This window comes from Stegostoma tigrinum, chromosome 15 (genome assembly GCF_030684315.1).
Source record: "Stegostoma tigrinum isolate sSteTig4 chromosome 15, sSteTig4.hap1, whole genome shotgun sequence".
In the NCBI taxonomy this organism is placed as follows: Eukaryota; Metazoa; Chordata; class Chondrichthyes; order Orectolobiformes; family Stegostomatidae; genus Stegostoma; species Stegostoma tigrinum.
Window position 1 is genome coordinate 43279798 of NC_081368.1, and position 12151 is coordinate 43291948.

The 12151-nt window shown below is 40.9% G+C and overlaps 1 protein-coding gene across 1 annotated transcript in view; it reads left to right on the forward strand.

The window, feature by feature from the left end:
* The first annotated feature begins 700 nt into the window (after window positions 1–700).
* Window positions 701–12151, forward strand: part of LOC125459065 (probable E3 ubiquitin-protein ligase MID2) — a 227474-nt gene continuing 216023 nt past the window's right edge. Inside the window, exon 1 of the mRNA XM_048544993.2 lies at window positions 701–794. The gene's annotated coding sequence lies outside the window, so the exon portion shown is untranslated. The remainder of the gene's footprint in view (window positions 795–12151) is intronic.

The window sequence follows — 12151 nt, forward strand, 5'->3', positions numbered from 1 at the left end:
GTGAAGTGCTAGCCCACATTATGTGCTCATGTTTCCTCTAAGGGCTTTGAGCCCATGCACTTTTTACTCTGCAGTGAGAGTACCAGTCACAGTAAGTGAACAAGGGCAACATGATCTGGAAAGAGAAATATACATTTAAAACATTAACTTATTAAATCGAAAAAAACTTCCATCCCCATTCGAGCATCACACCACTACAGCCGATTGCTTAAGGCAGTAGAACCTCCTTTTCAGAAAAAAAATTGATTGCAAACAATTTAAGAATTGATTTCCTCTGAGACCATTAAAATGGATGCTTTGTGACCATATATAGCAGCAAGAGAATACCATTGTTTTTTTTCCACAAGCCAGAATGTTTCCAGACAGTTAGATTAATAACACAAAGAATGTTGGTGCTTCCGACAGAGCTCGAATTAGGAAAAGGCAATCAGTGAGAAGGGTGGGAGGATATCCGTGGTCCAGCCAACTGCAATGAAGCAGCATTTTAATTGATCCCAGCTGCTCGTGAGAGGAAAATCATTCTAGCAGCTTTAAATCACGTGTCCCCAAGGAAATGATTCACTGAATCTCTGCTCCTGCCTTGCTATTTGATGATAGGGTTGGGAATGGGGTGGGTGATACATTGAAGCTGAATGAGCATAGTTTGTAAATCTTTGTGAAGAGAGACCGGAACATAGCAAAGGAACTGAACTTCGTTCGCGTTACTGCTAGGAGGCAGCTGACGGGAAAACGATACTGGGAGGGAGTGATTAACACAGATCCTTGGTGAGGAGCGTGCACGCTGACAGATAAAGGTAAGTGGTTTTTTCTTATTAACATAAAGTAAATAACGGAGAAAACTACACCTACCAGTGAGAGAATTGCAGTAGAATGCTGTTTCGGTGATGAAATTATTATTGTGTGCCTAGCTTAAATTCAAATGTCTTGTAAAACGCTTTTTGACGGCAGGTTGCTAAGGGCATATGCAAATATTACTTATGCACTTCTTCAGCCTGGGGTTCTCGAATGGAAAAAATGAGCACTTTTTTTTTTAAAAGACTGGAATTTGATAGTGAGTCAATGTTAGGATTTCTCTTTTTCAGCACCAGTGAAAGAATTATCAAATGAGACAGGATGTTTTGAAGGACAAGTTGGATTTCTCACTTCAACAGCACGGTATTAGTTACAGATCCGTATGGTTGACTGACTTTCTGTATGTTACTAAGTAGTACAAAGACACTTGGGCTGGCAAATCGTGTATCCACAGTTTTGAGTTTTTTTTAAAAATCACCGTTTTTATAGAAAGGGAAGGTAATAATTGAATTTTAATATTGCAAAAGAACTGGTGTGCTTCAGAAATTGCATGTTAGGCTTTCTTATTTTGCTTTTTTTTGTCTCTACTCCATGCCTCTCGAAGGCTTGTTTTAAAGCTCAATGCTGTATGTGCAAGATGTTCTAGTCCTGAGCTGCTACTTAGCAGAGTTGTTTTTCTGTAGCTACATAATGGCTTGAGTGGCAGCAGGGGTTAATATGACTACTTATTACTCAGGGCTGGAAATGCTATGTTGACCCAAGAAAACATAGCCTTGTAGCCAGCCAATAAGCTGGGAAGTTAGATAAATCCACTATCAATCATTGGAGTGGATTGGACACAGTCACAACATTCTTCTTTTTTTCCTTTCCTCTCCTTCTTCTCTTCCTTTCTCTTCTCCCCTGCCCCCCCCCCCCCCCCCCCCCCCCACAATTGAACAATCTTTAAGGCTTGTGCTTAAATGTCTATGTGAAAGACTGCTTTCTTTCACAGAGGGGGAAAAAGCATAGATATAAAAAAACTGCAGGAAATATGAGGTTTGGTTGACCATTTGGCCCTTCAAACCTGCTGGCTCTTGGCTGATCAACCTCAACTGTTTCCCTTCTATTCCAAATATCCCTTAAGCGGTGCCCACACTGTGTAGCATTGAATATATTCAATAATTTTGTGCAAACAGTGCAGCTGAGAATTCCAAGTATTCATTACCCTCCTGACGGAGGCAATTTATGCTCTTGGCACTGCTAAATCTGCCTGTTTTTCTGAGACTGTCCTTCCAGTTAAATGCATTAAGCTATGAACTTACCTTGTCAAACACTTGAAGAATTTTCTCATTTAAAACCCACCCTGCATAGTACTTAATTTGCTATCCCTGAGATTTCCTGTAAATGGTCATTCCAACTGAAAGATGGGTGTGAGGAGCATTTGTCCCCAAGTAAAAGTCCTACTGTAGAAGATGTAACAAATAATACATCCTCTGTTTTCCATCCCAATGTAGGAAGTGCGGAAGTTACTCTTTTGGGAGGTGGGAATCCTGGTGGTGATGACTTTTGTAACTGAGGGTTGCTGTCCATTGTTAGTGGTGAGATGCATGTGTAACTGCAATGGGATAGAGATGATGGTTGCTCTTGCCCTTGTGGACCATATGTGTTTATTGATGTTGATATTTCTGGATGTCCCTTATGACACAGGACATGGCCACTGAGCCAGGTTGGCTCAGTCCATTGGCGTGGCCTCGTTTGGCAGTCAAAGGAGGAGACATTTCTGGATTGCACTTGTGTGCACTGGAATGCAACTGAATTTTAAATATGGGACCAGAGGTCAATCCTTTGTATTGCTCACCATTTCACTTCTCCCTGTTTTAGTTGCATAATTAGGTTGAAAAAGTGAAAACTGCTTCAAAGAATTTGCTCTGGAATGTGACAGAACACATGTCATGGAACTCACCACAATATTGTAGCTACCAATGAAGTTTCAGCCTAAAGAATGAATGGGGTTGGGAGTTTCTACTGAAAGAGAAGAATGGTCAATAGTATGGTTTTTCTGCAGGGGGTGGGGGCTGCAGATGCAGGACAAGATAAAACCCTTTAGTGTTTTTGAGGTCCTGATCTATGGCACTTTGCCTGGACAAATGATGGAATGGGCACTTAATTTGGAGTTAAAATGGCTGGCCATTCATAATTGAGTAAATGCATGTTGGCACTTCAAAAAAGCATGAACAAAACCATCTTGTGGAATTTAGATTTAGCTAAAATTGTTTTATTTCAATAAAGCCTTGCATGTTAACACAGTGAGTAAATGGGGGTGGTGATCTGCCCAAACTTGGAATATGAGGCTTCCTCCATTCATTCAAATCCTGATCTCTTTCTGCACACTGCTTCATTTCTGAAGCACGTACAGAGGAAAGGATGGAAACTAACAAGTGTCACCTTCTAGAACTAGTGAGGTGGTAGAAGCACAGTATGTCAGTCAAGGGCAGAGTGAATCCTAGGACAAAAGCCTCATCTTTCCCTTTCTGTTCAAGAGGAACAAGATAATTTAATCACTTATCACAAACCTTATCCTGTGTATTTATGTCTGCTGTCAGCTTTTCTGTAGTCTGAAAGCCAATGACCACTTCACTCTATCTTGGATCATAGAATCTCTACAGTGTGGAAACAGACCATACCTCCCTCTGAGGAGCACCCACCCAGAACCACCACCCGCTTCCTTCCCTACCTTCTCAAATGAGAATCAAAGGTTCCTATAGAAAGTTGGTTCAATGCCTAAGAGCTAGGGAAGACATTGCTTGGGCCCCTTGCTGAGATGCTTCCACCATAGACTGCCACTTGTGAGGTGCTGGAAGATTTGGATGTTGGCAATTGTGGTGCCATTCATCAAAGCAAGTGAGGAAGGAAAAAGAACTAGGACTCATGAGACTGACGTCAGTGGCAGGCAAGATGTCTTTCTAACTTGATTGTTACTTCAAAAAGGCTCAGGATTGAGTGCAGAGTGGTGGATATTGTCTATATGGACTTCAGAAAGGTGTCTACAGTTCTGCCTGGTAGACCAATTAACAAGTTTCACCTGGAATACCAGGAGAACTAGCTACTAGGCAATAAAATTGCCCATATGGTGGTGGTAGATGGTTGTTTTTCAGACTAGTAACACGTGACCAGTAATGTTGCATGGATTGGTGTTGAGTCTGCTGCTTTGGCCATTTTTAAGTGTATAAAAATGACTGGATGTGAATTTAGGAAGTCATATTAGTAAATTTGTCAAAAATGGACATTGAAGAAGGTTACCTTAAGTACAAAAAGTTGGAAAAGCTCAGCAAGTCAAGTGGCAGCACCTGAAAGAATACAGTTAACGTTTTAGATCAGGTGACTCCTCAAAACTGGTAGTAGTAGTTACGAAAATGTCCACTTTCCTTGCAGAAAATGGGGAAGTAGGTCAGGTAGGGAGTAAACCACCCAGAGAAATGGTTGGACAGATAAAGGAGTTGATCAGGCTGGGAGGGCGAATAGGTGTTAATGGGGACTCAGTGATTTAAGGGATCTGTAATGGCAGGCTGTGTGGTAACAAGGTCTAGTGTGTGGGGTGGTGGGCTGGGAAATAGAGGTTAGGCCCTAAAAGTATGCACTCCGTATTGAGTCTAGAGGGCTGTAGGCTCCCCAAGTGGAAAGAGGTGTTCCTCCAGCTTGCGTGTGCTCTGATGGAATACTGTAGCTCACCAGGGAACAGGGTGGTGTTAAAGTGGCAGGCAGCAGGTAGTTCAGGGTCTCTATGAGCAGAACACCTATGCTTTGTTTCTACAGTGTAGAGGAGACCACATGAGCAGCAAATGCGATGGGAGTACAATGGGGATTTCCTCAGATGGCGTTCACGTTAAATGTGAGGTGCTGTAATTTGGGAAGGCAAATCAAGGCAGGAATTGTGCACTTTAATGGTGGGGACTCAGTGTGGTCAAGCAAACTTTTTTGAAGTGCACATTCATATTGCCTTAAATCGTGTTCCAGGTAGACAGGATGGTGAAGAAGGCACTTGGTATGCGTGCCTTTACTGGTAAGTACTTTGAGCATAGGAGTTGGGACTTCATGCTGTGGCTATACAGGACCATTGGTTAGGCCACTTTTGGAATACTGTAATTCTGGTCTCCCAGCTTTGGAAAAGTTTGTTAAACTTGTGTGCAGCAAAGATTTGCAAGGATGTTGCCAAGGTTAGAGGCTTTGAGCTGTAGGGAAAGACTGAATAGAGTGCGGCTATTTCCTTGCCTCATTTTGGAGGCTGTGACCTTTTAAAGGCTTACAATCATGAGCAGCTTGAATAGTGAACAGATGAGGTCCTTTCCCCATAGTGGGGGAGCCCAAAACACCGCATAGGTTTAAAGTGAGGGAAAATATTTTAGAGGGGTAACTTTTTTCTTTTTCCTCGCTATGAAGTGAGCTGCTGGGGAAGTGGTAGAGGCTAGCACAACTACAAAAGGCACCTGGATGGTACATGAATAGGAAGGATTTAAAGGAATATGGGACTAGATTAATTTAGGATATCTAATTGGCATGGGTGAGTTAGACCCAAGGGTCTGTTTTGCATGCCATACTTCTGACAATCACAGATCTCAGGAGCACAAAAGCTGACGTTTCGGGCCTAGACCCTTCCTCTGAAGGGTCTAGGCCCGAAACGTCAGCTTTTGTGCTCCTGAGATGCTGCTTGGCCTGCAGTGTTCATCCAGCCTCACACTTTATTATCTTTGGAATTCTCCAGCATCTGCAGTTCCCATTATCTCTGACAATCACAGATCTGTTTATTTCTCAAGATGCTGCCTAACCTATTGAACTTTCTGCACTTTGCACTTTTATTTCAGCCCCCACCCCAGCCCCAGAATTTGCAATGTTCTACTTTAGTATCATTCAACTCCTGAATCAGCTGCCATTGAGCTACTCTTTGCATGAAGTTATTATTTTTTGCAGGTAATATAGATTTTTTGAAAAAGGAAACATTTCTTTAAATATTCCACATTGCTCATGAACTGGCTTAGTTTTACTTAAGAATCCTATTTCAATTCAGCAGACTTTCTCCTTGCAAGTCATTGGCTTTGTTAAACATTGAGTTTGAACTTAAATAATGACCTATATAATTCAGAAACTAATGCAAAATTCTGATTCCTTTTCCCCAGAGAATCCATTGAGATTGCTACATAAATGTGTTCTCATTACTCAACTGGAAGAGAAGTTTCTCCCCTGTTGATGTTTACAGTCTATTACAGGAAGCTTCTTGAATGCACTCCACTAAGTCATTCAACAGTGTTTTGGCTAGCTTGTTCTGATCAGTCTGAGTATTGTACTGCCTTTGTTACAAACTGCTCTTGTTTGCTTATACTTTGTGCAATAGCATAACCAGTGTGCCTGAAACTATCATCCTCAATGTCTTGTTCTCTTTAAACTTCCATCTCTACTGAATTTACTTCCTATGTTGAGTAGAATTCTTCCTATAGCTGCTATGATTTAGTCTTATTTTAATGTTTTTACTCCAGTAAAGACAGTAAGATTATTTGATTAAACAGCTTTGATCTTTGGAGAATGAAATAGCAAGATGTGGAGCTGGATGAACACAGCAGGCTGAGCAGGAAGGCTGACATTTTGGGCCTAGACCCTTCAGAAAACAGGGAGAAGGGGATTTTGAAATGGCGTTGGTGGTGGATTGAAGATGGATATAAGAGAAAGACACAGGTCAGAGGTAGAGATAGAGCCAGTAGAGGTGAGGAGGTAGGGTGAATGGACAAGCCAAGTCAGTAGGATGAGGCTAGCTGGTAGGAATAGGGTTTGAGGTAGGAGGAAGGGCAGGTTAGGGAGGTGGGGGCACACTGAGATGGTTTTGGGATGCAGTAGAGGGAGGGGGGAATTTCATGCGTGAAGTCCATTGATGCCCTGCAGCCCAATGGTATCAGTGGACTTCACTACAAGCTTCAAAGTCTCCCCTCCCCATCACATCCCAAAACCAGCCCATTTGTCCCTTCCTCCCATCTCTACCTACTAACCTCATCCTGCCCCACCCCTTGACCTGTCTGTCCTCCCTGGACTGATCTATTTCCTCCCTACCTCCCCACTACACTCAACTTTACTGGCTCCACCTCACCTCTTTGACTTGTCTGTCTCCTTTCTCCACCTTTCTTTTCTCTATCCATCTTCGATCTGCCTTCTCTCCCCTTCCTATTTATTTCAAAACCCTCCCTTCCCCCCTCCTCCCCCATTTCTGAAGGGTCTAGGTCCAAAACATCAGCCTTCCTGCTCCTTTGCTTGGCCTGCTGTGTTTATCCTGATCTTTACGGCTGATCTGTTTGCCACTATTTAATGTAGTAGCAAACAGGCTTACCTAATGACCACTTAATTCATTTGCATACAAGACCTACAGGTCTTTTCCAGCAGTTATGTACTCTTGCTGTGTATTTTGTGCCACTTATCAATCTGTAGATGCTCTAATTATCACAGTTAAATGCCTAATTCTAGTGCAGGTATGTTGCATGTCATAAATGACAAACTATTGCCTTGGATCATTGGCGACCTCTTGTTACACTTTGACACCCTCTGATTGACAATGTGTTTTGTTATCCAGACTAGACTTTGTAATACAAGGATGTATAACAAATACCTGCCACACGAACACTTCAAGGGCAAGATACATGAACCACTGCCTTTGACCAAGCCTTCTCACAGAAATCCTCAGTATTTCATCAAAATCAATGGAAAGTATGCATGCTTCACACTTGGGCAAGTGCCTTGGTTGCATCTCAGGTTGGCCTTGTTGGTCAGTGTCTACTTAGAACAGTTGACATGTCTTCAATTCCCAATGAAACTTGGTAGGTGTGCCTGGGGCCTATTTGAAAGGGTCTGAGATGACTGTAAAAGCACTCCCCCCATATATTGGTCTTGCTTGTGGAAGCGTCAGGCTCTGCTCCTTTCTTAAACACTGCTTTGAAGGTGTAATAGAGGAACACACTTAAGAGGACAGTGAGTGCTCAATGAGAATCTTCAATCTCCTGACACCAATTCAGTTCTTTCAATCTGGAAACAAGGTTAGTCTGTAGTGCGGTCATTTGCTTAGATTGCGATCATGAAGGCTGACTTGGCATGATAACAGCTGTTTATGACTGGCATTCTTATCCTAATCGCCACTTTTTTGGCTAACTGTCTGCAAACTGAAATCAACATTGGTCATGGCTCATATGGAAAAATCCATCAAATTGACAGGCCATGATCTGCACACTTCAGTTTGAAAATGTATTGTCACATTTGCTCTGTTTTAAAACATGTCCACATTGACAATCCATCGCATGTCTCAAACACCTTCCCAATGTTGACAGTTCGGCACAGGCTAACCTCAATATGCTAAGAGCCAACAAGATTTCCAAATGCAGACCTAGAAATTGGCATATCTGACTGAATTCCAACTTTGGGCTCATGTGACAGCCTCTTTCAAGAAAGCAAAATCTTCTCCCTTGGGAGAGAGGCATCCCACTAAATAGATTTGGGTGGGGGGGAACAAAGTTCACATCCTCTGAATCCATTAGAAAGCCAAAATAAACGTGTGATCCATTGGGTAGGAAAACCTCTTTTCTAATCAAACTATTGTATTACTGTCACATGCCAAAATAGTGAAAAACTTTGTTTACATGCAGATCACTGCAAGCAAAGGACGTACAAACCCAAAAGACTTGGCAGTCCAAGCAAACTTCTGTTGGGCTAGACCAGAGTTCCTGATCATCCTGGAATTTTTTGGTGCTCACTTGTATTTGAGGTCTGCCCCAAAGCCTAGGTTTGCCATGTAAAAGTGAAATCATCATTGTATATGCTCAGAACAGTTAAAGATGCAGACTTCCTGGCACCTCCCATTATTTGACCCTGGTTGTGTGCTAAAGTATGTTCATTATTCAAGAGCTGCTCATCCTGGAGAGGTGTCAACTGAAGATATTGACAATAGTGTTAAATGATGCTGAAACAAGTCAAAGGTCATGTTGCACCACACCCTTCTCCAGCTTGAGCACAGACTGGATACCCCGCAACTGAAGTAAAGTATGACTAATCCAGACAACTGTCCTAAATGTAAAGCTGCTGTTACTTGTATGAATGATTCTCAAATGTCGCTTGAGAATTTGATCTTGAGTCTAAAAATAGCTAATTCACCTTTTAGATTTTTGGCTTGACACCTCAGATGCTCCCAGTTAGAAAGGCCAAATCTCAACCTGACTGGACACTACTATATGGAATGATTTCATTTTTTCCAACTTATGGATTATTCTCTGGCCACCAAAAAAAATCTTCTGGCACCCTCTCTATCAAGAACTTTCACTCAGCAACATTCCCCTGATTGTCATCTATTGAGAGTGTCAGGATGGCATTGAATTTCTTTCTCTTTCTTTTTTGTTTGGATAAAGGCACTTCCCAAGATGAGTTCTCACGCATGGGTTAAACTTAATTTTGGAATGGTACTTTTGGGTTTTCTCCCTCCCCCACCTGAGACTTGACTGAACCAACTGTGAAAATGTTTTTGCTTTCTAGCTCTTTGAGTTGTTTAAAACATTCTAAGTTTGTTCTTTGTAATCCATGTCACTTGTGCATCAACTAATCTAGAATCTTCAGAGATGTCCAATCATTAGGTAAGCTTAGTAACCTGTCATGCTGACTTAATTTAAAACAGTGCCTTTACTGAAAGAAAAGGAATCTAATGTAAAACAGCCATGTCAAAAGAAAATTACATTATCTGTAAAGCAGAAAATACAAGCACTTATTGGTAATACTTCACCTGAATTTAAAATTTTCTTCTTTGACTGTCGCATATTAATATGCACCATGATAATCATTCTAATCTGCCATAAATTGCGTAACTTCTGCATTGAAAAGATTCAAGAAACAATTGTAGTCAGACTCTAGATTGTTTCTAAATTGAGAACCACAACATCATCATTTGTATGTCACACCCCATGGCTTCAGAAATTTTCTTGGCTGCAACAAAGTCCTGTTACTAGGAAAATTCACCATGTTGCAAGACCTGTTGAGCTTCTCCACTTTTTAGTTTTTTTGGGTCATTTCAGGCTAAATTGTTTTGCCAAAAAAAACCATTGTGAATATTTTTTTAGACAGCTCCACACTCAATACACTTATGTAAACCTGAGGAATTGTTTTTCATTCAATTCAGTACAAAAAGTAAAGCTGGATATGGAGAGCTTCACTTAACTGAGCATAATTCTGATTATGCCCATGCTTAACTGTGAAATGTACTACATTTTCAAATCAATGAAATGTATCCTTCCATACAGTAGGACAGATTGCACCAGTGACTAAAGCTAACTTTTATAAGCCAGATTTCAATGCAAGCATGTCAAAATTAATTGATTAAAAATCAAGCTACTGGAGTGCATGAACAATTCTGTTTCTGATGTGTTAGGGGAAAACATGTCTGCATACTATTACCTGAATTCATAACTTGGATTCATGTAACAGGAGTACAATCGATGAGTTCACTTCAATTCTGAAGGGTTTTGGACTTGATATCATTCTACTTTTTCTCCAGATACTGCCAGACCTAAGGTTCTGTAGGAATCTTTTGGCAGCTGCTAGAGATCTGAAGTAGTGTTGTCTTCCTCAGTCACAGGACTGAATGTTCTGAAGTTTGGTTATCAAAAAAAAAACAGGCTTCCAATACTGATGGTAGTTTCATGGTGGGTTTGGAAAATTGTCACTCCTGCCCTGTTCATGAACTTTACCAGCTTTAGCATGCTGGCCCACATAAGTAGAGCAACATCATATTCAGACAACAAACATATATCATGTGACATTCTCTAGTCAATGACACATGGCAACACTGTTAAAAGGGACAGCCATTGATTCCTGGATCAAATGTTGCCAATGGTGATTAATCATAAGACAAACTGTTCAATAGTATGTGCATTGAGGCTGGCATTTGTCAATTGTTTGACACATTTTCTTCCATATCTACACTGCATAATGATGCCAGTAATCGGGACAAATTGAAGATGTGTCCTAATTCTGAAGGTTAATGTTTTCTTCAATAAACTGTCAATCCTGTTTGTTTATTTACAGCTTCATTCATGTTGGCTATTCGAGATCATTACTTTTGCAAAATTTCCAGTGCCACTTTTTTCTGATCCTAGCTAGTGCTGTTAGGATCTATCTACCTGGACAGAGAATAGAACAAACATTTGGCGGTCTAAGGGTTTCCAAAAGCTACTGACATTCTTAGTCATTCAGTGCTATTTTCACTGCTCTAAAGCATAATCGCTAAGTCAGCATGCATTTATAATGAGCTCACTTGTCTTGGAGTGTTACAGGGTTATATTATTCAATTATTGATTTAGATGGGGGCAGATAATATCTTTCACAGCCTAAGTGACAGTTGGAACTAACTGAACAAGAATTGTAACAGCTCATTAGCGTTGAGTCCAGTCATTCATTACACTGTCTAATCCAACTACATACACCTAAGGTGGGCAGTGTCATTCATACAAATCATATCAATGTACAATTGAGGTGTGATTAAATCATTTTTGGCAAACATTACACTTTTGATTCATGGCTTATTAATGAAACACGTGAATGTTTCAGTATTGTCTGGACTTCTATTCATAAAGCACTAAACGGGATTGTGTGAAGCTAGATTTCGGGTCACTCATTCCACTCTATTCTAAATTCAGCTGATTCAAAAGTAACTAAAGGGTTGAAAGAATTGGATTCTTTCCTCAAAGAGCACTATATTCCTACACTTCAATGAACTTTTTTGCTTGCTTGGCAGGGGTTGCTGGTTCAGCTGTGATGCCTATCCTGTCATTGTGCTTTCTACTCAACTGTCATGACCACTTGGGTGAGAATGGGTCTTAAAGCTTTGCCATTATCCATTTTTCAAAATATCTGAATTCCTTTGAAGTTTGCTGTTAAAACAATTGAACACAATCCTAAAAGCTGTTTTGGATTGTTCCAATTGTCTCCTGTGCCAGGAGGGAAATGAATCATGTTGGATTCACCCACCAAGCTCCCCTTAAGAGGTAAACAGTATCTGCAAGGAACTACATGCAGAGTCAATGGATTACTTGAATCAAAGCAGGCTTGAATGAAGTCAAATTGTGAAAAGATACAAGTGGAATTTTCAATTGTGTCTGCAAGAGCACTTTGTGCCAATATGTAGATAGCCCTAATCCCAAGGAATGAAACTGGTAAAGTGATTGAAGCTTGGGTGAGCATTCTTCAGGGATAGTGGCCATAAAACTTCAAAGCCTTTCTGGAAAGGGATAAGGCTAAAGCAGAAATTGGGGAGGCCAATTTTTAATATCAGACAGGATCTTTCAGATCTAGACTAGGAGCAGCTACTTGTAGG